The sequence below is a fragment of the Pteropus medius genome, unplaced genomic scaffold (genome assembly GCF_902729225.1).
Source record: "Pteropus medius unplaced genomic scaffold, Ma_sr-lr_union100, whole genome shotgun sequence".
NCBI lineage: Eukaryota > Metazoa > Chordata > Mammalia > Chiroptera > Pteropodidae > Pteropus > Pteropus medius.
Window position 1 is genome coordinate 5,427,334 of NW_024344241.1, and position 27,900 is coordinate 5,455,233.

Here is a 27,900-nt window from a genome sequence, read left to right on the forward strand (position 1 = left end):
AACCAGGAGTTATTTGCAGAAGACTTTTCTCCTTCCTTTCTTCTATAAGAAGAATGCTTTGTTGTTGTACGGGTAGCTTTGGAACTATGACTTTTATTGTGTTGATCAACATGGTGATAGAGAATTAAAGAGAAATTGAAGTGATTTATTTCTATTCCAAAGACCAGATAACCTTATACCAAAGGAAAAGAGAATAAATCCAGAAAAGGAGCAGGAATGAATGGAGTTGAAGAAGAAAATGGGGAGTGATTGAGAGAGAGAATAGCACAGAAAGATAGATTCTGCTCCACGTAAGAGAAAGAAAAGGGAAAAGAGGATTTTAACAAGTGTGCTGTGTTTTATGAATAAAAAAAAATCCACTTTGACATTTTTTTAGAGACTATTTAAAAGACAAGTAGCTTTGCAATGTTTTGGATGTTAAAGTCTGAATACAGCACACTGCTGACATGACCCATGAAACATCCTAGCTTTATCTAGATTATTTGATTGGTTAATTTAGGTTTTCTGTTAGTGTCAGAAAATTAATATTAATGAATTAAAGGAGGAAAATATATTTATCTATATTTTTATAAAAGCAGCCCAAGGTCCACGGCCATCAGAAATTTGGCCTGTATTTTGTGGTTCTGCCGTCCTAAATATGTGGTTTCTACCTCATGAACCAAGATGGCTGCCCCAGCTCAATTTATCACATTTGCATTCCAGCTGGCAGGAAGAAGAAAGTGGGAGAAAAAGCAGGAAAGAAAGAATATTACTGTATTTTAAAGAAAGTTCCTGGAAACTGCTACATGACCTGTTTACATCCCACTGATTAGTATTTAGTTCACAACTAAACATAGTTGAAAAGAAATCTGGCAAATATAGATTTTGAGTGACCATATGCCTAGCAAATAATTATATTACTACAGAAGAAGAGGAGTATATATATTAAGATCAATTGCAATAGCTGTATCACCTTGGCTTCCTTACCACTCATATGCACCCTTCTTTTCTTAAACAGCATATAGTCTTTCCCACATGAAAGGCAAGCAAACAAACTCCAGAGTTCCATGTAATTCTAGGTTTATTTGTATTAACCACGTGTTTTATTGCCTGTGTTTTGATGCTTTGACATCTGGGGCCTTGGTGACCCTGGGGTTAGCCAATTCCTAGAGCCAGAAAACAACTTACTTACATTGTGCTTTTCAAATGCAAACCAACTGACCCAGAGTCCACACTCATACTACTTCCCTACTGGGTGCTCACATTCAGGGTCACTATCTCTCTGCCCTGATCACCTAGGGCCAGGTACCAGACCACTAGGGGCAGTCCCACATCCCAGAGCCTGCTGAAATTATTCAAACCAGTCAATCCCAAGTCTGTTCACCCTGTCTTGCCTGATCCTTCCCACAGAAAACACAGTAAAGACTTTTGTCCATAGTTCCCTGCTTCTTCTGCCTCCTGACTGGCCCTAGTGCTTCCCGTACGGACTCATGTGGCTGGTGTGCTCTCTCCCCTTGAGATCTGTGAGTAACAAATTGTCTTTTCAAGGACAGTCATCTTCTTATCTGTGGGCCTTGCTGTACCTAATTAATAATAAACATTTTAAAGCATAGTTCAACATCCAACATCTTTGGATGATGCACTGCCTTTTTCTTTAGTCCAGATAAATGCCTCATGTTCTAGTGAACTGCAAATCAAAAGATAAAATATCTCCACCAATACACCCAACATACAATGATGAGTAGGAATAGGGTAATCACAATAAGAATTCCAGCAAAAAAAAAAAAAATCAGTCAAGGGAGAATGAGAAGCACCAGTATCAATCTCTGGAGATAAGGCAGGAGGATTCCTGTCTGTCGGGAGAGTGTTTTCCCTGGTTAGTCCATCTGCCAGTCTTTCTGGGGGACATAAAATAATCCAGTTAACAAAAGATGTCCCCAACAATGCATGTAGAAATACAGAAGAGAGAACACAGTTTAATACTAAATAAACATTAATCAATCACATGCATGGCAGGCAGAATGAAAGTGTCTACAAAGTCTAATTCAAAGCTCAGACATTTAGACAGAAAAGTAGGAGTAATGTAGGGAGGAGGCAAGAGAAATAAAAATGTTAATCAAGCTACATTCAGACTGCAATATGCTGATCAGCCCTGCAGCCAGGCCAGGAAGACCCGGTCAGAACAAAGGAAGATTTCTACTGGGATTGCTAACAACCCATTCCCCACACCTGTAAAGGAGAAACAGGAACCAAGAGTCATTCCCTATGGTTAAAACCATGGGGAACCTGTGGATTAAAGGCTGGGATGTGCCAGCCAATGGGCTTTTAGCATTTTTGTACTCTTCCCCTTCCCCTTCCTCACTGTATGTCAGTATCAAAGGAAATGGGAACTAAACTGAATTCCCTGAGCACTCAGGGTCCCTCTCAGTGCCTTTATTCTGTTCCTCTCACTGCCCCTACTTACAGCCTTTCCATATTTCTCTCATGCCTTTACTCTGTTTCTCTCACTGTCTCTCTCACTCTCTGCCTCTGAGAGGAGACCGCACTCTATCTGTGGAGTGTTACCGCTTTTCCAATAAATTTTCCTTTTGACTCTAACTTTGGTGTGTGCATTGAATTCCTTATATACTCTCCTCCAAAGGGTTTGGTCTCCCCACCACTCGGGGAAATTTGCCCTGTCCTGCATCAGAAAAAAGTACAGTTAAACCTTTTCCTATCTACTGTGATTGTTTCCAGTACACCTTGTGAGAGACTTAGCAGTTCATATTGAAGGCAAGTATGTCAGGCCCAAGGGTCTGAGGCTCATGACTTCACATCATAAAATGAAAAGGTTAGACCTCTTATATGAAAACCTATTATATTTTCAAGGAAATACCCTAAATAGGGTGAATGAACAGAATTTTCCCCTTCAGCCTAGGTTCTGCATTCTGGGTATGATCACGTGTCCACTGTGCTCTGTGCTCCCTGGATCTACCCTCTGGGAAAGAGAGGGGATAGAGTGCTTTTTTGAGAGTTGTCTTTTATGACCACCTCTGAAGGAATATTGGAGAATGTGTCCTTTTATGGGTTGCACACAGTTCCAGCTGGGCCAGGTTTGGGCTTCTGAGAGCTGCTGAAGATTGAACTATCAGGCTGTTTCCAACCATTTTGTGATTTCTTTGTAATTTAATCTCCTTAAAAGTTTAAGCTTTCCATTTATTTGGCTTTAGTAAGTTTTTTGTGCAAATAACCACAAATGAAAATCTGTCTAGACAAAGTTCTGAATATGAAGACTGAATTAACAGCTTCTGTGCTCTGCCCATCTGCTTCTCTTTTAACATGATAGTAGCTTCCTTGAGGCCCTCTGGTGCTATAGGCATAAGTGGGAAGACAAAAACCTTAATCTGAGGTTGCTTATAGGGAGGCTTCTATTGTCCAGCAGAAATAACTTAAAAGAGGTTGCTTAAAAAATCCTGTGGCCACAGGCTGTCACTTTGAAGTCACTGTTCGTGATAATGTAAGTTTGAGCTGCAGAAACAGTTGACATTTTCAGCTCAGAAGTTCTAAATGATTAACTCTCAGTGTATTTGGGTTGCAGAACATAGGCAAAAAGAGTCTCACTTTACAAAGTTATCCCCTTCACATTTGCCTGTATATAAGCTAGCTATCGTCAGAGTTAATTTCTCTCTTTAGGACTTTGTTGAAAGCGTCAGAAGTTGCCAACACACGTAAGTATTCTAAATCTCTTGAACTTATAAGCTCTTAAATGGCATGTGTTTAACCTTTTAGGCAGGGCTGAAGCTGGATGAGATAGTTGAAGCACTCACTTCAAGTGAAAAATTTAAAGGGGCACCAAAAAAAAAAATCCCCCCTCAGTAATCAAGATAAAGATAAATAATATTCAAGGTGATATTTTTAAAAATAAAAATTAATGCAAAAATGTATGATGAACAAAATATAAACATTTTAGATGAAGACAGGATCAGTATTGCTGATTTTTCTTTTTGTATCACACAGCATTGCTTATAGTTGATGGTTTTGCCATCTGTAATTGAAACAACAGGAGTTTCCAGCTTTCCAGCCTATAATATTGAGTTCTCATCATCTTCAGTCACACAACTTTCAAAAAAACACCTCTACAACCCCACTCCTGGTACCAAATTATATTTTAGTTAAGATTATATACAGCTCTAAAAGAAAAGAAAAAGAAAAGAAAAGAAAATCCACAGTAGCAGGATCTTAAATTAGAAGTTTGTTTCACTCTCAGGTAAATTTAGACAAGCAAGTAGCTCCATGATCACCAGAGACCCAGGATGCTTCTTTCCTAATTCTCCATTATCATCAATATGTGGCTCCCATCTATGATTCAAAAAAGCTGTTCTAGCTCCAGCCATCACATTCATATTCTAGCCAGAAATGTGGAAAGGTGAGAAAAGGCAAAATACATGCTTACATTGTCTCTTAGGAACGCCTCTACAAGCTACCACACAACACATATGTTTACGTTCTACTGGCCAGAACCAACAAAACTACTTTTAGCTGCAAGAGAAGCTGGAAAATGTAGTCTTTGTTCTGAGTTGCCATGTGTCGAGATAAAAATGCTATCATTATGAAGAAAGGGAAGTCAGGTACTGAGGACAACCAACAGTCTTGTAAATTATGAAGCATTTGGCTGTGTCTGCTGCATCAGCTTCGTTAGGGTTGCTATAGGAGAGACCTACCCTTATACTGGCCAACTAATCACTGTTACCCCTAACATTTTGTCACACTGTGACTTTGACCACAGGTTCCATTAGTTAGCTCCAATTTAGGTCTATTAAGAGCTAATTTTAGCTACATTGTTAAACCTATGAAGTGAGAAAGATATTTTGAAATATTAACTGATGCTTCTTTTCCTTCCTATCCTCTTACTCAATCAGCTAGATATCCATTTTTCAGAGAAGAAATAAAATAGTAGAATGCAAATGCCAAGAATAAAATTCTTGCCTTTTGAAGTTCAAAAGTCTAAGACTGTTGATAGATTAGAAAGATTACATTAGCAGCCAGAGCTCATCTCTCCCCTCCTAAGCATGCACGAATTTTCCTAAAATGGGAATGAGGGGAGGATGAGAGCCAAAGACGAAGCAGGAAAGTGAGTCTCTGAGAAGGGCCACAAGTGGTGGGTGTTGAGTGTAGAATAACATGGATAAGTTTAGGATCTAGGAGCAGAAATTACTGTGTCTCTAACCCTGAGGGAAGAGCCCAGAAAGCCTAAAAAATGATTGCCACGTAAGACGTCCCAGATAAAGAAATATCTGCATGGTATGCCCAGAGTATTAGTCATCTGCAAGGTAGAGATTCAGGAAAGCTGGTAGTGTAATTTTAGTTCAAGTCCACAGTCCTGAGAATCAAGGGAGCTGATGATGTAAATCCCAGCCTGAGGGCAGGAGAAGATATCCCAGATCAAGTAGACAGGCAGAAAGATAATTCTCCCTTCCTCCACCTTGTTTTTCTGTTCAGGCCTTCAGTGGATTGATGAGGCCTACCCACATTGTGAAGGGTCATCTACTTTATTCAGTCTACTGATTCAAATGATAATCTCCTTTAGAAACACCTTGGTAGACACATTCCAAAATAGCATTTAACTAAATATCTGTGCACCCCACGGCCCAGTCAAGTTGTCACATAAAATTAAACATCACATTCAGGCTAAAGAGTGTTTCCTACAGTTAGACATTCTATTGTAAATGCCACCAGGTGCCACTGGAGAGTTGATCAGCGAGAAAGGATGTGACGGACATTTAAAAATAATAACTCTAATGGTAGAAGTTTAAGCATGTTTAAATGCTGCTAAGAAAGACTGTCCAAAGGAAGGGCTGAAAAGCAAAGATGGAGTGACTGAAGCGGATGTGGCAAGCTAAAGGAGTGTTCCGTGGAATATTTTTATCATCAACAAGGCTGATATAAATCATACAGGATAGAGGACAGCAGGTTTCAGATGTGGTCATATTGTCTTTATTTATTCTAAACTTTAGAAATATAATTCCAAACCTCTCAGGGAAGTTGCCCTAATCTCCAAGCTAGATCCAGATCCAGCAGTATGGGGAAGTAAGAGTTGAGCAGTGGTTCTCAATCTTGAGTTTGCATCAGAATCACTTGCAGGGATTGTCGCAGTGTAGATTGCTGAACCCCAAACCCAGAGTTTCTGGTTCAGTAGGCAAGGCCCAAGAATTGCATTTCTAACAAGTTCTAAGGTGATGCTGCTGCTGCTGGTCTGATGACCATATTTGAGAACCATGGCTGTTGAAAAAGAAATAACAGTCTATGGGTCCCAGGCCCAGCTGAATCCAAGGTTTGGCTGGTCCAAGGTCTGGCTGTGAACCCGGTTCCCAGCTAGGAATAGGACCCCAGATTAGAATGTTACATTAGTGTTGTAGGGCACCTGCCTCTAAAATATGTAAACATACTTCAGCTTATTGTATCATGCATATGTGGCTGAAGGCCACTATTGTACTCTGATATGTGTGGAGCCATGCAGTCCCCTGGAGACCAGAAGAGGAGCATGAGAAGGGGAGCAGAAGTGCACGCAATACCACACTCCCCTAGATAGAATTGCACTTCCCAAGAGAAGTGCACTCTGCACAATAAAGTTGGTGCCTGCTGTTTCATTCTCCTGTCTGCCTCTTCTGCTTTCTTTCAACTGGACATCTCACCATCGAACCTTCCCTTCTTGATCAACTTACCACTGACACATGGCGTAACTGGCTCGATGAGCTCAGCGCTGACACAGTCAAAAGATGGGGCAAGCAGAAAGTAGAGTCTTCTATCCAAGGGACTATTGCAGGTGGCCATCCACATTCCCAAATTGATCCATGACCATCATCACTTGACAGCATATTTTTACATGCCTACATATAATACTGAAGTTATTTTCATTTCTCAAAGTCTCTAAAGTTAAAGGGCTTACCTTTAATGGTGACAGCACTAGAAGCCAAGAGACCAATGGGACATAGCTAGGATATGCTTTACCCACCATTAACATTTATTGAGTGTTCCTAGGACTGGGCACATTTCTGGGAGCCATATGTATCTCTTGTATTCTTTACGTGGAGTGGGTAAAGTTTTACCCCTGTTTTACAAATGAGTAAACAGCAACAGAAGCTGATTTAAGTAAATTGTCCAAGATGTCCAAGTCAGTTAATAGAGGAGTGTGGCCCTGAGCCTGGGTCAACTGAGCTTGGAGTCAGATCTTCTAACCACCATACCCCTACCTGCTCACCTGCTGCCCACTTACTCTTTTCCCTCTGTGGGGACAGAGAGAAGAATTTATCAGAGAAACTACTGGGAGAGGGGGAATTGTGCTCCTGAGTGAGGCAGTCAATGCAGTCTAGTCTCAGTGTAGTGCAGGCACGCTCCTTTCCCATACCACCTTGCCAGGTGGCTCAGAGTTCAGCTCAAAGCAGGCATATGGAGGATGGGAAGTCGTGGTGGAGCAAGTGAGTCACAGTGCAATTATCTGGGCAAAACCAGCGTGAATCAGAGGGAAGAAATCTATATTAAAGAAATGAAGTTGTGTGCGGTTATACTTTCACAACGAGAGCTTCCTCCTCTAGCCCACCTGGAGACACCTCCCATACAGATTCTCTTATTTTTTGTTTCATAAAGGAAGATGGTGTTTTCTGAAAGAGAAGGTACTGATATCACTTGCCCAAGCTCTTCTCTCCCTCCACGGCTGTTGGATGCTGGTGGACCCCTCCTCTGGAGAGTCACCTGCTCTCTGGCAAGACCCTGCTGCCTGACAGCTGCCTCCCACATGCACCCCTGATCTGTGTGTGTTCTCCCAGCAACCTTACCTTTGGTCTGCTGAGCATTTCCTCAGACACATGGGATAATGATCTTCTTTAATATTTAGGTATTTTACTAGTTTGATAAGAGTTTAGGTTACAACAAAAATCCCTTTCTCAATGTAAGACTGAGAGACATCACGTCAAAAATAGAATTCTGTCATCATCTCAATGATCTTTAACACTTTAGCCAGCACCTCTTACAGACAGCTGGGGGTGCAAAAAACAGATAAGAGAAGCTCCTAAAGAAAGCTAAGGAGCCCTGAGAGAGGAGAGGCCAAGCAAAGAGGCGGTGGATAGTAGTGTCAGCCTGGTCTTTTGTGTAGAGTTTTGTGTAGAGCTGATTTAGATTTGTTCCTCCAAATCCATCTTGGTAACACCATTGGTACAAATGCCTTGTGCTGTTAAAATTGTGCCCTTTAACTTGCATTTTCTGTATAGTTCTTATTTCATGCAATTTTATTGTTTTTCAAAGATGCAGTTCATTAAAGGTATAATTCAAGAGACCTGCCCATAAAAAAGAGACATCCCAGCCCAGTGTGCAGCCCACCTCCTTTCTCCTTTCTGTACCTTGGGAGACTTCTGGCCTCATCAGGACATGTTTTGGTTGTGTAACCACACATAATCTTCATTTCTTGGCAGATAACGGCATTGTGACACTTGCTTTTTCCCTGCCCTTATCCTCTGTATGTCTGCTCCTTTAATCATTAAGCTTTAGGACATAAGATTAACTGAGCCTCAGGTCTATAATCATGAGGACAATAGGTTTTGCTTGGACTTTAGACTAAGGATAATATCGTGGCTTTACATGTGTTTCAGCCCTAGGTCCATCAAGGCAGAACAACAATACCACTAGCCATGGGACCAGACAAGATGGCATAGTAGCTAATTTCAGAACCAGACACAATGATTAATTATTTCATCTCCCTCCGATCAACTATCAGTAGCATCCACGATCCCAACTCTCTTAGTTTCCATGACTACTGATTTTCCCTATATAATCTGTACTCCCAAGACACCCAGGGAGCCAGGCCTTTGAGCAATAGCTTGCCTGTGTCTCCGGGACTTGCAACTCTCTAATAAATCTTACTTTCTTTGCGACAAAAACTTTAAATATCTCTTCTTTGGCTTAGGTGCACACACAGGCAGATGGACCCCTTTTTTGTCCTGATAGTGTCCCAGTCCCCTAAAATATCTTTCTTCCACAACCATGTTATGGCCCCCTCTACCACCCAAGCAGAGCCAAATGACTTTTCTCTCGATTCTCCATAGCACTGCAACAGCACCCTTAGAATGCTCACACTAGAATTTATTAAATCCCAGGGCTGTGTTTCTCAAAGTGTGGACTTCTAAATACCTATGTCAAAGCCAGCTGAGTCCCTTTCCAGACCTATCATATTAGAATCCTGAGGTCAGTGGCTCTTCAACTGTGGGCCCGCAGAATTAGCATCACTCTGGAACCTGTTCTAAACAGGTTCTAATGCTCAGGCCCCCACTCTGAACCCCCCAAATCAGAATGCTGGTTGTGGGACCCAGAAGTCCATGTTAACAAGATCTCCACGGGATTCTGATGCAGAGCCGTGGTTTGCTCTAGGGGCAGACTGGGCAATTTTATGGAGCTCCCCTGGTACTTCTGACACAAAGGTCAATTGATAAAAGTGGAAATTAGGGGAAAACAGAACATCCCATGGGTCTACATGATCTAACCTGAGGGTGTATTTGGATCATTTTCTGTGTTTACCAAGCCTGATCTGTCTCATCCTGCCCTGCCTTTGCAGTGAGATGTCATCCTTAACACCCCACTCAAAGAGGATCCTTTTACAGCTTAGACCCTTACAGTCTACACCAAGACAACCAATCTCTTACTCAGAGCTAACTGTGGCCTGCCTTCCTTGTTCTGTTATTTTCTGCTTAGAAGTCTCTTGCCAAAGAAATGATCCTGGAGACAAAATAGTGTTGGGGGTTGTTGAATGGAGAGGTAGTTCTTAATGCAGTCTTTGTGTGGGCTCTCTGTAATAACTATGTTTTCTAGTTTCTGTATTTAATGCTTCCACATCTTGGGGCCTGGAGGAACTGCCCCTCCCAGGGTTAGCCAATGCCCTAGAGATAGTAAGACTCAACTGTGAGCATACCTTTCATATGCAAATCAACGCATCCAGAGACCACACCTTGACTATTCCTCTATGGGGCTCTCTTACATCAGGTCACTGTACACCTGCTTCAACAACCAAAGAGCCAGATATCAGCTAACTAGGGACAGCCCCTATGACCCAGAGCCCACTAAAATTACTCAAACTAGCCAATCTTAAACCTGCTCATCCCACTTTACTCATTTTTTCCCGTGGAAACTACAATAAAGTCTTGTCACAGTCTCCCCACCCCACTTCTGCCTCCTTACTGACTGTGGTGTGTCCCCATGTGGCCCCTATGTCATGGTACACCTTGTCTCTTGGGATTAGTGAAAATAACAAGCTGTCTTTTCAATGATTGTCATCTGCTGATCTGTTAATCTCATCATACCTGGAAAACAACATAACTGTCATTCTAAAACACTCTCCTTTCCCCTGCCAATTGTCCAGTCCCCACTCTCCTGCAAACAGCCACTCCATGGCCACCCATTAGTGATGGTCATTTTAAAGGAGGACTTGTCTTCAGGTGAGTCTTTCCTCTCAGCTTTTGGGATGCCTGGTATTGTGAGAAAGGACGCATCTGGAGGAAGACCAGAATGGGATCCCCAAAATGTGGGGCCTAGCTCAAGGGCCTTGATCACATAGGTCTGAGTTATACCCTGATGAAATGTTATTTTATTCTAATATCTTTTGAGGCTTGTCAATAATAGAAACACAATGTTAGAAACACAAAACTTGCCAGATCTTCCGACCTCAACTTAAACTTGAAAAAAGTGGGATCACCATAGATCCAAAGTGTCCTCAAAATTTTGAGCTCTCTTGCTGTTAGAAGGTCGCAGACCTGGACCTAGCCCCAGGATCCAGTGCTGTGGAAATGCATATGTAGGGCCAAGACTACAAAGTTGCAACATCCAAGGTGTAAGAGTGATCTCTTTGTGGGAAATTTACTCTTTCAAGAAAACTTAGTTCCTTATGCTTCAAAGGCTGCTTGAAAAATTTTATGCAATGATAAAAGCAAGCACCAAGTTTAAACTTTAGCATGCCCCTAGCTTTTTTACATTTGTCACAACAGCCAAAGGCTTCCAGGGAAATTTTTTAAAAGGAAAGTGATGGAGGGAAATGAACAACTTGATTTTGGCCTTGCAAATAAGTAATTGAAGTCAATTTCTGATGTAGGGAGGAGTGAATGACACAAGCACTAAATGGAAAATTGACTTTTTACTAGCTTTCTGTAGTCTGGACAAACGCATGATTTAGTCTCAGATATCTGGAATAGCAAACTCTCAATGGAATGCTATTTGTGCAAGGAATCTGAATTTCAAAAGCCAGCCTTGCCTGAAGAGATGCCACCCAATGCAGTGTGGATTTAATTAGGGTGAAGGCTGCAGGTGAGATTTTATTTGGTAATAGACTATTGACCAATGGCAGGGGAAGGGTGGCCTATTTGCATATATTACTATTCATGACCTCAAGACTAAAGAAATCAGAATGACAGCAGGTAATATCTCGGTCAGCCTGCTGTTTCTGGAGGAAAAGGCAGGTTTTGTCCTGTCTTTTTTTCTTGTACCTAATGTTCTGTCAAACTCAACTATGGGAGATACTTTCCTGAGGAAAAGGGAACATATTAGTGAGATTAATTCACTTGAATACCAAAGATCCATTTGTGGTACCAAGATGCAGAGTCAGTGGACAAAGTGAACCTAGAAGGGCAAAGACAGGCACAGGAAGGCCATGCGGAATCCTCAGCATGAGCTAGGCATCCTTGATTTAAACTTGGCTAGAAAGGAGACCAAGAAATTCCCAGAACATCTCAGCCAGGGTCAGAATGATGTAATGTAACACAAGGATTCCAGGGTTCTGGGTACTGAGCTGTCCCTTACCTGCTTGCCCAGGTGAACAGGGTACCAGTGAGAGCTTTCCAAGGTGAGGCTTTCTGGAATTAATGGAGTCATGAAAGATGTCATCAGAAGACAGAGTAAGGCAGAGGTGCAACTTGGCAGAATGATGTGGAAGCTTTTCTTCAGAGACCTCAGTCTGCAGTTTCTATATTCCTTTCTCTTTCCAAGGACATTCTCTTCCCAGCTGCCTCAGCCTCACCTCAACCCAAACGTGGCAAAACAACTTCTCTTGCCCAGGGCTTACTCTTCACTCTTCCTTCTAAAATTGCTTTCAGGAAAACTTCTACTACCAATAATTCAAACTTTGGGAGGATTTTAATTTAGATATTATCTTCCATCTCTTACATATGAATGTCTAGTTTTTCCAGTATTATTGTTAAAAGACTATCCTTTCTCCATTGACTTGCCTTTGTTCCTTTGTCAAAGATTAGCTGAATATACTTGTGGTCTATTTCTGGGCTCTCAGTTCTGTTCCACTACTCAATTTGTCTATTCTTTTATCAATATCATGCTGTCTTGTTTACCATAGCTTCATAGTAAGTTTAAAATCAGGTAGCGTTAGTCCTCTGAATCTTCTTTTTCAGCATCGTGTTGGCTATTCTGAGTCTTTTACCTCTCCCCTTAAACTTTGGAATAATTTTTTTCAACATCTACATAATAACTTGCTGGGATTTTGATCATGATGGTATTGAATTTTATAGACCTATTTTCTGACTCTAAAAGATCTGATATCATAACAGTATTATCGTTTTATCCATGAATGTGGAATATTTCTCCATTTGTTTAGAGCTTCTTTAATTTATATCACCAGAGTTTTGTAGTTTTTCTTATATAGGTTCTTTAAATATTAGATTTATGTCTAAGGTTGTTTTGTTTTGTTTTTGGTGCTAGTATAGATGGTAATGTGTTCTTTTTTAAGACTATTTTTTAGAGAAGTTTTACATTCACAGCATAATTGAGAGGAAAGTACAAAGATTTCTCCCTGTCCTCACATATGCATGGCCTCCCCCATTATCAACACCTTCCATCAGAGCTGTACATTTTTCACAATTGATAAACCTACATTGACATGTCATAATCACCCAAAGTCCATAGTTTACATTATTGTTTACTTTTAGTGGTCTACATTCTATAGGTTTGGGCAAATGCATAATGACATGTATCTATCTTTATGGTATTATGCAGAATACTTTTGTTGCCCTAAAAATCTTCTATCCTCTGCCTATTCATCCCTTCTCCCTCCTACCCATCCTCATAGTGTTCAGAGTGAACCCAGAAGGGGAAAGATGGGCCCTGGAATGTCATGCAGGCTCCTCAGCATAAGTCGGACACCCTTGGCAACCACTGACCTTTTCATTATCTCCATAGTTCTGCCTTTTCTGGAATGTCATACAGTTGGACCATAATACTAGGTATTCTTTTCTGGTTGGCTTCTTTCACTTAGTAATATGCAAATATATAAATTTCTTCTATGTCTTTTCATAGCTTGCCAGCTCATTTCTTTTTACTGCTGAATAATATTCAATTTTCTGGATGTACCACAGTTTATTATCCATTCACCTACTGAAAGACATATTGGTTGCTTCCAAGTTTTGGTAAATATGAATAAAGCTGATGTAAACATCCTTGTGCAGATTTTTGTGTGGATTTAAGTTTTCAACTCCTTTTGGTAAATACCAAGGAGTGTAGTAACAAGATAATATGGTAAGATTATGTTTAGTTTTATAAAAAACTGCCCAACTGTATTCCAAAGTGACTATATCATTTTGCATTCCTGCCAGCAATAAATCAGAATTCCTGTTGTTCTACATCCTTGCCAGCATTTGATGTACTCAGTGTTCTGAATTTTTGTCATTTTAATAGGTGTGTAGTGGTAACTCATTGATGTTTTAATTTGCATTTCCTTGTTGACATATGTGGAGAATGTTTTCATATACTTATTTGCAATCTGTATATAGTCATGTGTTGCAAAATGATGTTTTGGTCAATGACAGAATGCCCGTATGATAATGGTCCCATGAGATTATAATAGAGCTGAAAATCCCTATCATCTAGTTATGTAGGACATGGTAACATCATAGGACAACACATTGCTAATATTTGTGGTGATGCTGGTATCAACAAATCTACTGTGCTGCCTGTCACATAGCACATATAATTAAGTACAGTACATAATACTTGATAATGATAATAAATGACTATGTTACTGGTTTATGTATTTATTATACTATACTTTTTATCATTATTTTAGAGTACATTTTTTCTGCTTATATAAAAAATGTTTGCTGTAAAGCAGTATGCTATGCTATGCTGGCAACAGCCTCACTTGTCTTGTGTTTAGTGCATCTCTTGATTGCATCATTTTCTCTTGTGCTTGATTTAATCTTCTGTTGTTTTATAAATTAGTGTAGCCTAAGTGTACAGTGTTTATAAAGTCTACAGTAGTGTACAGTAATTTCCTATTCATTCACCACTCACTCACTGACACCCAGAGCAACTTCCAGTCCAGCAAGCTCCATTCATGGTGAGTGCCCAGTACAGGTGTACCATTTTTTTTATCTTTTATATTGAATTTTTACTGCACCTTTTCTATGTTTAGATATGTTTAGGTACACAAATACTTATCATTGTGTTACAGTTGCCTACAGTATTCAATAAAGTAACATGCTATACAGGTTCGTAGCTTAGTAGCAACAGCTATCCCACATAACCTTGGTGTATAATAGGCAGTAACATCTGGGTTTGTGTAAGTATACTCTGTGATGTTTGCACAAAGACAAAATTGCTTAACGACACATTTCTCAGAATTTATCCCTATCATTAACTAGTGCATGGCTGTATATTCTTTGGTGAGGTATCTGTTAGGTATTTGGCCCATTTTTTGTTTACTTATTGTTGAGTTTTAAGGGGTTTTCTTTTGTGTATTTTGGATAACAGTCCTTTATCAGATGTGTTATTTGCAAATATTTTCTCCCTATCTGTGGCTTGCCTCCTTGACATCATCGTTCGCAGAGCAGAAGTTTTTAATATTAATGAAGTCTAGCTTATTGATTCTTTCTTTCATGGATTATGCATTTAGTGTTATATCCTAAAGTCATTATCATACCCAAGGTCATCTAGATTTTTTTCCTATGTTATCTTCTAGGAGTTTATAGTTTTATATTTTATACTTTTGTCTGTGATCCATTTGAGTTAATTTTTGTGAGGGGTGTAAGGGCTGTGTGTAGATTTTTTTTTTTTTTTTTGCATATGGATGTCCAGTTGTTTCAGCACCATTTGTGGAAAAGACTATCTTTGCCCAACTCTACTGTCTTTGATTCTTTGTAAAAAATCGGTTTTCTATACTTTATGGGCTGTTTATTCTGTTTTACTGATCTCTTTGGATATGCTTTTGCCAATGCTGCACTCTTGATTTCTATAGCTTTAGAGTAAGTCTTGATGTCAGGTAGAGTCAGTCCTCCAACTTTGTTCTTTTCTCTCAGTGTTTTATTGGTTATTCAAGGTCTTTTGCTTCTCTATATAAACTTTGGAATCATTTAATCAATATCCACAAAGTAACTTACTTGGGTTTTGATTGGAATTGCATGGAATTTATAAATCAAGTTGGAAGGAATAATATTGTGTCTTCCTATTTACAATCATGGGATATTTATTTATTTATTTATATTTTGAAATTCTTCATCAGAATGTTGTGGTTTTCCTCATATAGGTCTGGTACATATTTTGTCAGATTTATACCTAAGTACTTCATTTTGGGGGGTGCTAATGTAAATGTATTGTTTTCATTTTAAATTTCACTTGTTCTTTGCATATATATAGAAAAGTTATTGACTTTTGTATATTAATTTTGTATCTTACAATCTTGCTATAATAACTTATTAGTACCAGGAGTATTTTTGTTGATTTTTTCTAATCTTCTACATAAACAATCATGTAATCTGTGAACAAACACTGTTATTTTCTCTTTCCTAAACTATATACAGTTCATTTTCTTTTCTTGTCTTATTGCATTAGCTAGAGCTCTAGTACAATGCTGAAAAGCAGTGGTAAGGTGAAACATCCTTACTTTGTATTCAATCTTAATGGGAAAACTTGGAATTTCTCAACAGAAAGTGTAATATTAACTGTAGATTTTTTGTAGATATTGTTTATCAAGTGAAAAAATTCTCTTTCAGTTTATGGAGAGTTTTTATCATGCATGAGTGTTAGATTTTGTCAAATATTTTTTCTGCATCTATTGGTAATAGTCATGTAATTTTTACTTTTTAGTCTGTTGATACAATGGATTATATTAATTGATTTTGAATGCTGAGCCAGTTTTTCACACCTGGGATAGATCCTACATGGTTGTGGTGTATAATTCTTTTTATACATTGTAAGATTCAAACTGCTAACATTTCATTGAGGATTTTTGAATCTATGTTCATGAGAGATATTGGTACGTAGTTTTCTTTTAATGTCTTTATCTGGTTTTGGTATTGAGGTAAGATTGGCCTTATAGAATGAGCTAAGAAGTATTTCCTTTGTTTCTATCTTCTGAAAAAGATTGTAAGGATTTGGTATCATTTTTTTTTTCTTAAATGTTTGGTAGACTTCCACAGTGAAACCATATGGGCCTCATGTTCTTTATATATATTTTGGAAGGTTATTAATTATTGATTTAATCTTTAATAGATATAGGCCTATTAATATTGTCTGTAGATTTCTTGTGTGAGTCTGTAATACTGTCTGTATTTTTCTTGTGTGAGTCTTGGCAGATTGTGTCTTTTAAGGAATTGGTCCATTTAATCTAGGTTATCAAATTGTGAGCAGAGAGTTGTTCATAGTATTCCTTTATTATCATTTTAATTTCAATGGGCTCTGTAGTAATGTCTCCCTTTTCATTTTTGATATTAGTAATTTGTGTCATCTCTCTTTCTTTTTTGAGGTTAGCCTTCTAAAAGTTTATTGATTTTATTGAATTTTTTTTCAAAGAGACAGCTTTTAGTTTCATTGATTTTTCTATTGATTTTCTATTTTTAATTTCATTGATTTGTTCTTCAATTCTTATCATTTTCTTTCTTCTGCTTATTTAGGGTTTAATTTGTCCTTTTTTTAGTTCCTGAGGTATAAACTTAGATTTTATATCTTTTTTATTTTCTAATATATGCATTCAATGTAATAAATTTCCCTCTAAGCACTGCTTTCAATGCATCCTGCAAATTTTTTTTGAAATGCATTTTATGTATTTATTTATTTATGTATTTATGTATGTATTTATTTATTTATTTAGCTGTCTATTTATTTTTGGGGAGAGTTTACTGTCTTCACTTATTTGCAATCATATTATTATTTAATTGAAGAAATTATTATTATTATTATTATTATTATTATTATTTAGCTGTCTTTTTTGGAGGGGTTTACTATCTTCACTTATTTTCAATAATCTTATCATTATTATCATCATTATTATTATTATTTAATTGAAGAAATGAATTTTTCTATTCATCGCACATGTTCTTTATTTCTTTTATATCTTCACTTCTTGAGCATTCATGATTTCATTTTCTATCCTCTGTTAGCATGTCAATTATATTTCTTAAATAAAATTTAGTGGTTGCCCTAGAGTTTACAATATACACCTACAACTAATCTAAGTCTACTTTCAAATGACACTATGCTGCTTCATGTGTAGTGCAGTTTCCTTATAACATAATATTTCAAATTCCTCTCTCTTATCCTTTAGAACATTGCTGTCATTACTTATCCATACACTATAATCACCTAACATATTGTTGCTTTTATTGTTTTCAACAAATAATTAGGAATTAATATTTCCTTCACGCTTCTTCATTCCTTTTCCTCATTTTCATTATTCCTTCGGCCTTCAGCACTGGTTCGTTTTCTTTCTTCTTTCTTCATTTCTCTTTCTTTCTTTCAACAACAACAACAACATATTTTCTTTCTTTCTTTCTTTTCTTTCAACAACAACAACAACAACAATACTTTCAACAACTCTTTCTTCAGCCTTCCTTCCTTCCTTCTTCAGCCTGTCCTTCCTTCAAACTTCCTTCCTTCTTCCTTCAACTATTTTCCTTCCTTCCTTCCTTCCTTCCTTTCCTTTCTTTCTCTTTCTTCTCTGACACTCCTTGTTTGTTATATAGATCTGAGTTTTTGACCTAAATAATTTTCCTTCTCTCTTACAAACTTTTTGAAAAATAATTTCTTGCAAGACAGATCTACTAACAACAAATTACTTCAGGTTATGTTTATCTGAGAAATTCTTTATTTCTCCTTTATTTTTGAAGGATAATTTCACTGGATACAGAATTCTAGGTGCTGTGTTTTTTCTTTCACTACTTTATATATTTCACTCAATTCTTTTCTTGCTTGCATGGTTTCTGAAGAGAAGTCTGATAGAATTATTATCTTTGCTCCTCTATAGGTAAGGTATTTCCCTACCTCTGGCTTCTTTCAAGATTTCCTTCTTGTCCTTGGTTGTCTGCAGTTCAAATATGTTATGCCTAGGTGTAGATGTTGTAATTTTTATTCTGATTGGTGTTCTCTGCCCTTCAGATCTTTGGTTTTGTTTCTGTCATTAATTTTTAGAAATTCCAGCCATTATTTCTTCACATATTTCTTCTGTTCATTTATCTCTTTCTTTGCTTGGTATTCCTATTACATCTGTCTTAAAATCCTTTGTATTTATCTGACAGTCCTTGGATATTCTGTTCCTTTTATTTATTTTTTATTATTCCTTTTTCTTTTTGCATTTCGATTTGTTAAGTTTCCTTTGATATAGCCTCAAACTCACTAATTATTTCCTTGGCTATGTCCAGTCTACTAATATACTCACTAAAGGCATTCTTCATTTCTGTTATACAATTTTTTATTTCTAGCATTTCTTTTTGATTCTTTCTTAGAGTTTATTTATCTCTGTTTATATTAATCATCTGTTTTTGCATGGTGTTCGCTTTTTTTTTTTCCATTGGAGAATTTAGCATGTCAATCGTAGTTATTTTAAATTCCTTGTCTGGTAATTCCAAAATCGGTGTCATATCTGAATCTAATTTTGATGCTTGCTTTGTCTCTTCAGAGTTTTTTATTTCTTTAAACATGCCTTGTAATTTTATTTCAAAAGCCAGACATAGTTTATTAGCAATAAGAACTAAATAGGCCTCAATGTGAGGTTTTATATTTATCTGGCTAGGGGTTAAATTTTGCTTAATGATTGCTGTAAATGTAGGTGTCAGTGTCCTCTTTTGTCTTGGGTTTCCCTAGAGACTCCTTCCTAAAGAGTCTTAGCCTTATAGTCCTTTCAACTGTAATCCCCTGTTAATACACAGGAGACTTTTATTTGGTGGTAAATTCTGTCAGGTCCTATGATAAAAACTCAGTCTTTTAGTGAGTCTTTGCCCCTGGGTATGACCTTCACAAGTGCTTCTCAGCTTCTTAGTCCCTCTGAGGTGAGACAGGAAGGCTAGAGGGGGCTGGAGTTGGATATTTTCCTTACCTCACATTCGTTAAGCCTCTGGTAAAGTAGTTTCCTTTGAGGGAAGGGCTTAGTTAACAAGAACAGAACTCTTTGGGGCATATTTCAAAATCTTTACTTGTCTTCTCTATCTGCTGAGCTTCACCTTGAGAACCTGGTGGATCTCCAGAAGTTAAAACTTATGAAAGTGCGAACATCCCCTCCTAAGACTGATCCCCTAGAAGTTTTGATCTCTCAAGCTAGTCCATATGCAGTCCAGCTATTAGTCAATTACTCTTTAAGTTTTCCTGTCCATTAGTACTTGTTCCAGTGGCTTCTGCTTCCAATAAGCTATGATTCTCTGTATTCAAGTTGTGATTTTCTGTATTCACCTGTTTTTCCAGGTTTGGGGGCAGCAGTTTGCCTCGTGACCTTAATTCTCTGATGGTTCTAAGAAGAGTTGCGGATTTTCAGTTTGCTCAGCTTTTTTTTGTTGTTGCAAGGGTAGAAGTAATGACTTCCAAGCTCTTTACATGTTGGAGCAGAAACCAGAAGTCTAGATGACTTTGGTATAAGGCATGAGATAGAGTCACTGTTTTTTGCTTGTGAGTGTCCAATTGTTCAGCACCATGTGTTGAAAGGCTCCAACTGAATTGCATTTTCACCTTTAAAAAAAATAATAAGTGGCCATCAGAGGCTACCCAATGACCAATCCCCAGTAAAATTCTTGAATGCTGATAGAAATATTTCACACAGCAACTTGTTGTTGGAGAAAAAAGTGTATTCAGTGTGACTCAACTGGAAGGGGAGTGTTTGAAGTTTGTACTTGGTTTCTTCTGTGTGACTTTACCATATATGCCTTTCTTTTACTAATTTTGCTTTCCATACATTCAATATTATCCATAAAAAATTTTAGCTATATGTCACATGTTTTGAGTACACAAAAGACTAAATTTTGTGTGTATGTATATGTATATGTAATATTTCCCACTCTGTGGTTTGCCTGAATGTTTTCTTTTTAGAGAGAAAAGTTAAGTTTAATATAGTTTATTTTTTTTCTTTTCATGGTTAGTGTTTTTTGTGTCCCAATAAGGAATTTTTGATTATGAAGATATTTTTATATATTATGCTCTAGAAGGTTTAGTGTTGTAACTTTCATGTTTAAATATAAAATCTCTTGGAACTGATTTTGTACATGAGGCAAGGTAGAAGTCAATATATTTTTTTTTCACGTGGATATTTGATTGACCTAGTGACATCTAAAAGACCATCATTTCCATGTAGCCATGCAGTTGCAGCTTTGTCATATATCAAATATTCTGTAAATGAGCATTTGTGTTTTGACTCTGTATTCTGTTTATTGGTATATTTGTCTACTCTTGTACCAATAATAGTACCACAATATCTTACCTACTGTAGCTTTGTAGGTCTTGATAGTATGCATTCTCCAGATTTGTTTCTTTATAAGATTCTTAGTTATTGTTAGTTGTTTGCATTTGCATGTAAAGTTTTAAATCAGCTTGCCATTCCCATAAAAAATACTTGCTGAAATTTTTACCGAATGTGCATCAAATTTATTCTCCTCCAGTTTGAGGAGAATTGGCATCTTTACAATAGTAGGTCTTCTAATTCATAAACATGATTTATCCCTCCATTTATTCAGGTCTTTATGTTCTCAAATACGTTTTGCAATTTTCTGTGTAGAGGTGTTGCATATCTTAGATATTCTTAAGTATATAATATACACTTTTCATTATATCATTTATATTTCAGTTTTGTTTGTTGCTGACATATAGAATACAATTAACCTTTGTTTATTGTATACTCGTAGCTATCATCTTGCTGAATTCACTTATTAATTCTAATGGATTTTTTCATAGACTCTCCTGAATTTTCTATATATGCAATCATATTGTTCATAAATAATAATTTCTCACTATTTCCAATTTTTATAACTTCTATTTTCCTTGCTTTGTTGCATTCAAAACTACCTCTGATATAAGAGAAGTGGTAACTATGAGTATCTTTCTTTCATTATTGATTTCATTATAGAAGGAAAGTTTTTAGTCTTTCATCATTAGATATAACATTTGTTTTAGAGTATTTTCCAGCCCTGCCCCAACCCTGTATCCAAGCTACTTTTTCTCAGTTGAGGAAATTCCCTTCTAATCCTACTCTGATAAGAGTTTTTAAATTTTCCTTTATTATAAATGGGTGTTGGATTTGATCATATGCTTTTTCTGTATATATTTAGATGCTTATGTAATTTTTGCTTTATTTTCATAATGATGAATTACATTGATTAAGTTTTTGAATATTAAATCAACCTTGCATTGCTGCAATCAATCCAATTTGGACTTGTTTTATTATACTTTTTATTAACTACTGGATTTAATTTGTTATTGCTCTATTTAGGATTTTTTTTCATCCATTTTTATGAAGAGATTTGTCTATAATTTTTCCTTTTTTGTAAATTATACTATCAAAATTAGCTGGCTTCATAAAATGAGTTGGGAAGTGTTCCCTCTTTTTCTATCTCTGGGTGAGTTTGTGTAAGGTCAGTGTCATTTCTTTCTTAACTGTTTAGAAGCCTTCATCAGTGAAGAATTTGGGCATAGAATTTTATTTGTGGGAAAGAATTAAATTATAGTTTCAATTCCTTTAATAGATAAACAACCATTCAGAGTTTTGATTCCATCTTGTTAGTTTTGATAAAGTTGTGTTTTGATAAAAATTTTCCCATTTTATTTATATTTTGAAATTTATTGAGATAAAATTTTTCATAACATCCCTTTTATCCATGATATTCTTGATTTATACATTATTTTTGTTTCTCTTGCTCAGGTTTGTCAGATTTATCCATTTATTTTTTCCCTAGAGGAACAGTTGTGACTTTGTTGTATTTCTCTGTTGTATGTTTGCTTTCTATTTCATGAGTTTCTCTTCTTATCTTTATTTCTTCCTTCTACTTTCCTTTTGCTTTACTCATATTTTTTCTAAACTTTTATTGGTAAATATTCAGATAACTATTTTTCAGCTTTTTTCCCCTAAATATGCATTTGAAGCTTTAAATATCTCTCTTATTATGGCTTTAGCTATATGTCACATGTTTTGATAGGTCCTACTTTCGTTGTCAATCAGTTAAAAATATTTTTTAAATTATGTTGTGATTTCTTCTTTGACTCATGGATTATTTAGAAGCGTATTGTTTACTATATATTGAGAATTAGGGATTTGTAGTTATTTCTTTGTTTTTCTTGCTTAATTCTATTCTAGTCAGAGGATGCATTCTGTATAATTTCAATCCCCTGAAATTTTTAGAGACTCAACCTATGGCTTAGATCAATTTTGAAAAATTTTCTAAGTGCCCTTGAAAATAATGTATTTTATGGTTGTTGAATGCAATATTCTACACATATCACTTTATTAATTACATTCTTCAAGATTTTTATATAATTATTAATTTTTTGTTTTCTTGTTCTATTAATTACTGAGAGATGTGTTAAATTCTCTTACTATGACTATGGATTTGTATATTTCCTCTTTTAATTCTCTTAATTTTGATTTACACATTTTTAACCTTTATTTTTTAAGCACATTCAAATTTAGAATTGTTTATGTCTTCCTGATGGATGCATCTTTTTACTATTATTAAATGTTCCTCTTTATCTTTAGTAATTCTTTCTCAGTTAAAATCTGTTTGTCAGATAATAGATTAGCTGCACTTGCTTTCATTTGATTAATGTTTGAAAGACATATTATTTTCTATCATTTTACTTCCAGTCTTTCTGGGTTCTCAAATCTAACTATATATTAAGTTGTCTCTTGTAAGCAGCAAGATATTGCTATTATTGGAAAAATCCAGTCTGACAATTGTTATGTTTTAATTGGAGTATTTATTCTATTTATATTTAATGTAATATAAAATATATTTGAATTTAAGTATTCCATTTACTATTTGTTTTTTATTTGTCATGCTTTTAAAAATTTCTTTCTCTCTTCTTGACTTCTTTTTTATTAATTAATTTTTATTTCTATTTCCTTCTTCACTATTCTCTTTATAATTGGCCTTTAGATTATATCATAACTTCTTACCTTATTAAGGGTTTTTTAAAACTTATAATTTTACTACTTCCTGAACAACTCTAGAACTTTACAACATTTTAAATCCATTTACTCCTTTCCCACTTTTTCTACTATTTTATTCACATATTTTAATTTTGTATATTTTTTAAACCTCTAAAGACATTGCTAGGGGGTGAATTATGTCTCTTCCACACAAACCCTAATTCGTATGTTGAAGACCTAGCCCCCAATACTTTGGAATGTGACTGTATTTGGAGACGGATCTTTAAAGAGGTAATTAAGGTTAAAGTCATTAACGTGCGCTCTAATCCACTATGACTAGTGTTCTTATAAGAAGAGATTAGGATACAGACATGGCACAAAGGAAGGCCCATGTGAAGACATGGAAAGGAGGTCATCTACAAGCCAAAGAAAGAGACCTCAGAAGAAACCAGCCTTGATGACACCTTGATTTCAGAATTCCAGCCTCCAGAACTGTGAGAAAATAAACTTCTGTTGTTTAAGCCATCGAGTCTGGGGTCCTTAGTTAAGGCAGCCCTAGAAAACTAATACAGACATCATTATTGTTGTTTTAAACAGTTTTATTCTTGCATTTATTGTTCTTTATTCCTTCCTGCTCCAATTAGTATGATTTTCCTCATTCATGGTAAACTTCTTTAATATTTCTTTTAGAATTGTTATGCTTGTTACAAATTCTCTCAGTTCTTGTTTGTTGAAAAATATCTTTACTTTTCTTTGAATTTATTAATTGGGGTAATATTGGTATTAATAGTATCAGTTTTGAATAATCACTTGTGTCAAGCACTGTGATTGGTATTTTATATAACTTTTTTCACTATTTACCACAGTCCAATGACGTGGACTTAGATTGCCAGATTTTCAGGGTTACTCAGCTAGTAAATAGCAAACATTTGCCTTTATTTTGAATACCTAGTAATATTTCCACTGGATATTAGATTGTATTTTGGTAGTTATTTTCTTTTATAATTTTGAAGATATCTTCTTATCTTCTCCCTTCTATGATTTGTTAAAAAGTCAGCTCTCTATATTTACATATTTATATATTTACATATTATTTTATATATACACACACATATACACACACACATACACACATAAATGGAGAGGAGAATGTACAGAAGTGTATAATAGTTATTGCTTCTGAGAAGGCTAGGAAAGAAGAATCTGTTTCCTTGCTTTTTCCAGCTTCTGGAAACTACCTGCATTCCTTGGTTTGTGGCCCCTTTCATCTTTAAAGCCAGCAATGACTGGTTGAGTTTTTCTCATAATGCTATCTTTCTAGTTTTGACCGTTTTGCTTCTCTCTTCCCCATTTAAAGACTCTTGTGGTTACACTGGGCCCACCTGGATAAACCAGAATAACCTTTTTATGTGCTGATAAGCAAACTTAATTCCATCAGCACCCTTAATTTCTCTTTGGTATGTACCATACCATATACACTGGTTCTAGGCATTGAAAATGGCCATCTTTGGGGATGGGAATTGTATCAAGTTGTTATTTGCCTACCACAACTGCTATAAACCATTATATACATTTTTACTTTTATGTTCTATGCCCATTTTTCTTCTGTATGGTTAGCCTTTTCCTACTGATTTGAAAGAGCTCTTTATATATTAAAAGAAAGACTTCTGACTATTGAATATCTTCCTTCACCTTTCTTTTAATCAGCTTGTTATTAGTCTTTAATCTTAAGTTTATGATATTTTTCCCCGGGCAGTATTTTCAATTTTTATGGAGTCAGATCTATCTATCTATCATCTATCTATCTATTTATTTATTTATTGTTGCTCTGGTTTTATGCATACCTCATAAAGATCATCTCTTCTCCAAAAGTCAGAATTATTTCATACTTAATTCTGGTGCTTTTATAATTTCATTTTTGTTACATTTGAATATTTGATCCATGTGGAATTTATTTTGATATAATGAAGATATCTGCTTAACTCTTTCCAGATGATTAGACAGTTGTATCCAACCATTTCTAATCTGCCCTTTCCCAACTGACTTGAAAAGTTGACTTTATTGCATCAAACTCCCTAAAGTTTTTAAGTCTATTTCTAAATCCTCTATTTAGTTCCATTAGTATGTTCATTTCAGGGGTTCTTTTTCTTTTTCCTTTTCTTTTTAATTAGTTTCAAGAATACAGTACATTGGTTAGACATCTATATAGTTAGTAAAAATGATCCCTCCAATTGCTCCCTCCTTCCCCTGACCCTCCACCTAGCCAATGTATTAATGCTAATTGCATTCTCTATGCCGTGCTCCCCATCCCTGTGACCATTCATCGGCTACTAATTTATACTTCTTTAATCCTTCACCCCATTATCCCAGGCCCCCCCCACCCCCCTCTCCTCTATCACCAAATTGTCCACTATATTTATGAGTCTGTTTTTGATTAGTTTGTTCTTTTTATTCCTTAAATTCCGCATATAAGTGAAATCATACAGTGTTTATTTTTCTCTGTCTGACTTAAATACTTTCTAGGTCCATCAAAGCAATATCTTTCCATTCCCTTCCTTTTCATATGTAGGGTCTTTTTTTTTTTACCCTTTCAACCACTGTACCTTTTGGTTGGAGCACTTAATTCTTTTCCATTTAAGGTACTTATTGATAGGAATGTAGTTGTTACCATTCTTTATTCTTGTTTTTGATACATGTTTTTTCTTCTTAAAGAAGTCCCTCCAACATTTCTTGTAATACTGGCTGAGTAGTGATAAATTCCTTTAGCTTATTTTTGTCTAAAAAGCTCTTGATCTGTCCTTCAGCTCTAAATTATAGCTTTGCTGGATAAATTATTCTTGGTTGTATATCCTGGGTCTTCATCCTGTCAAATATTTTTTACCAAGCCCACTGTCCTGCAGTTTCTTTTGAGAAATCAGCTACCAGTCTTATGGATGTTCCCTTATTAGTAATTATTTCTTTTTCTCTTGCTTTTAATATCCTTTCTTTGTATTTAACCTTTGGCATTTTAATTATGATGCATCTTGGTGTGGGCATTTTTGGATCCCTGATTTTTAGAATTCTCTGAGCTTCCTGGGGTTTTATGTCTATCTCCTTTACCAAGTTAGGGAAGTTTTCCATCATTATTTTTTCAAACAGCTGTTCAACATCTTGATTTTCTTCTGTTATGCCGATCAGATGAATATTTGGAGCCTTATTAGTGTCCCATAACTGCCTGAAATTATTTTTATAGTCTTGGCATCTTTTTTCTTGCCATTCTGTGTCTTGATTGGCTTTCCTGTCCTCTGGATAGGGCATTTGATCCTTTTCTTTATTCACTTTGTTTATTCCTTTGTTTATTCCATTTAATATACTTCTCAACTCAGATAATGTGTTCTTCATTTCAGACTGGTTCCCTTTTATAATTTCCATCTCCATTTTTATATTTTTTATCTCTTTGTTGGAGTCCTCTACACTTCCCAAAAGTTCACTGAACATCTTTATAACTAATGTTTTGAATTCTGCATCTGTCAGATTGCTTGACTCCATCATTTCTGGATCTCTGTTTTGTTCTCTTATATGGTTTCTGCTTCTTTGTCTTCCCATTTTGGTTGCCTTTCCATGTCTGTTTCTATGTCCTAAGCAAAGCACCTAAGTCTCCCAGTCTTATTTGTGTGGATTTGTGAAGTAGGTGTCCAGTAGCTCAGTCCTGAGAGGGATTTAGCTGCAGGCCAAACTTAGCCCAAGCCTCTACCCATCCCGGGCCACCTGTTAAGATTCAGCAAGCAATCCACAGAGGCTGTGCTTATAGTTGCCTTAAAAGGCCACACCAGAAACCGAGGCCAGCTGCCTCCACCAGTGTGAGTCTCAGCAAAGAGCACCTGACTCACTGAGGATACACCTGGATGTGGCTTGGGTGGGGCTGCGAAGTGGGGTAGGTGGGGTTTCAGGGAATACTCTGGGCAGAGTGGCCTCTGTTATCCAGTTTGATGATGTCACAGCTATGGCTGCACTGTATCCGGCACACTGGTAGTGGGGAGGGCTCAACAGGGAACAATGGGTACTGCCAGCACTTCTGTACTGAGTGAATCTTGCCTCGACCCTCACTCTAGCAATGTCTCCCTATGAGTCCCTGGTGCCTCTTGTGCAGTGGAATAGGCACCGGTGCTCAGAATGAGCAGTCCATCACCATGAAAATTTGCTCGTGGACACAGGCCCTTTAAGAGGCTTCTGTCCCTGCTGCTGCCGCAGCCTCTGTCTCACTCAGCTGCTAGGGACTAGTCAAGCAATCTGACAGTCCTTGCTCCATCCTACCTTCTGCTGTTGCAGGGTGCTTTCTTGGATTTCTCCGTAATTGTATGGCTTGTTCATCTAGATCCCAGGTGATATTTCCTTGCTGCTGCTCCTTGTTTCTGTCACAACTTTGATTTGGTTGACAGAGGGATGAACAGAGCCTCTATCATCTACACCATATTTTTCTCCTTCCTCAGTGGTTTTTAATCAGAGGACATGTAGGAAAACCTGGAAACAGTTTTGATTGTCACAACTGAGTGGAGAAGGGTACCACTGGAATCTATTAAGTAGTGGCTATGGAT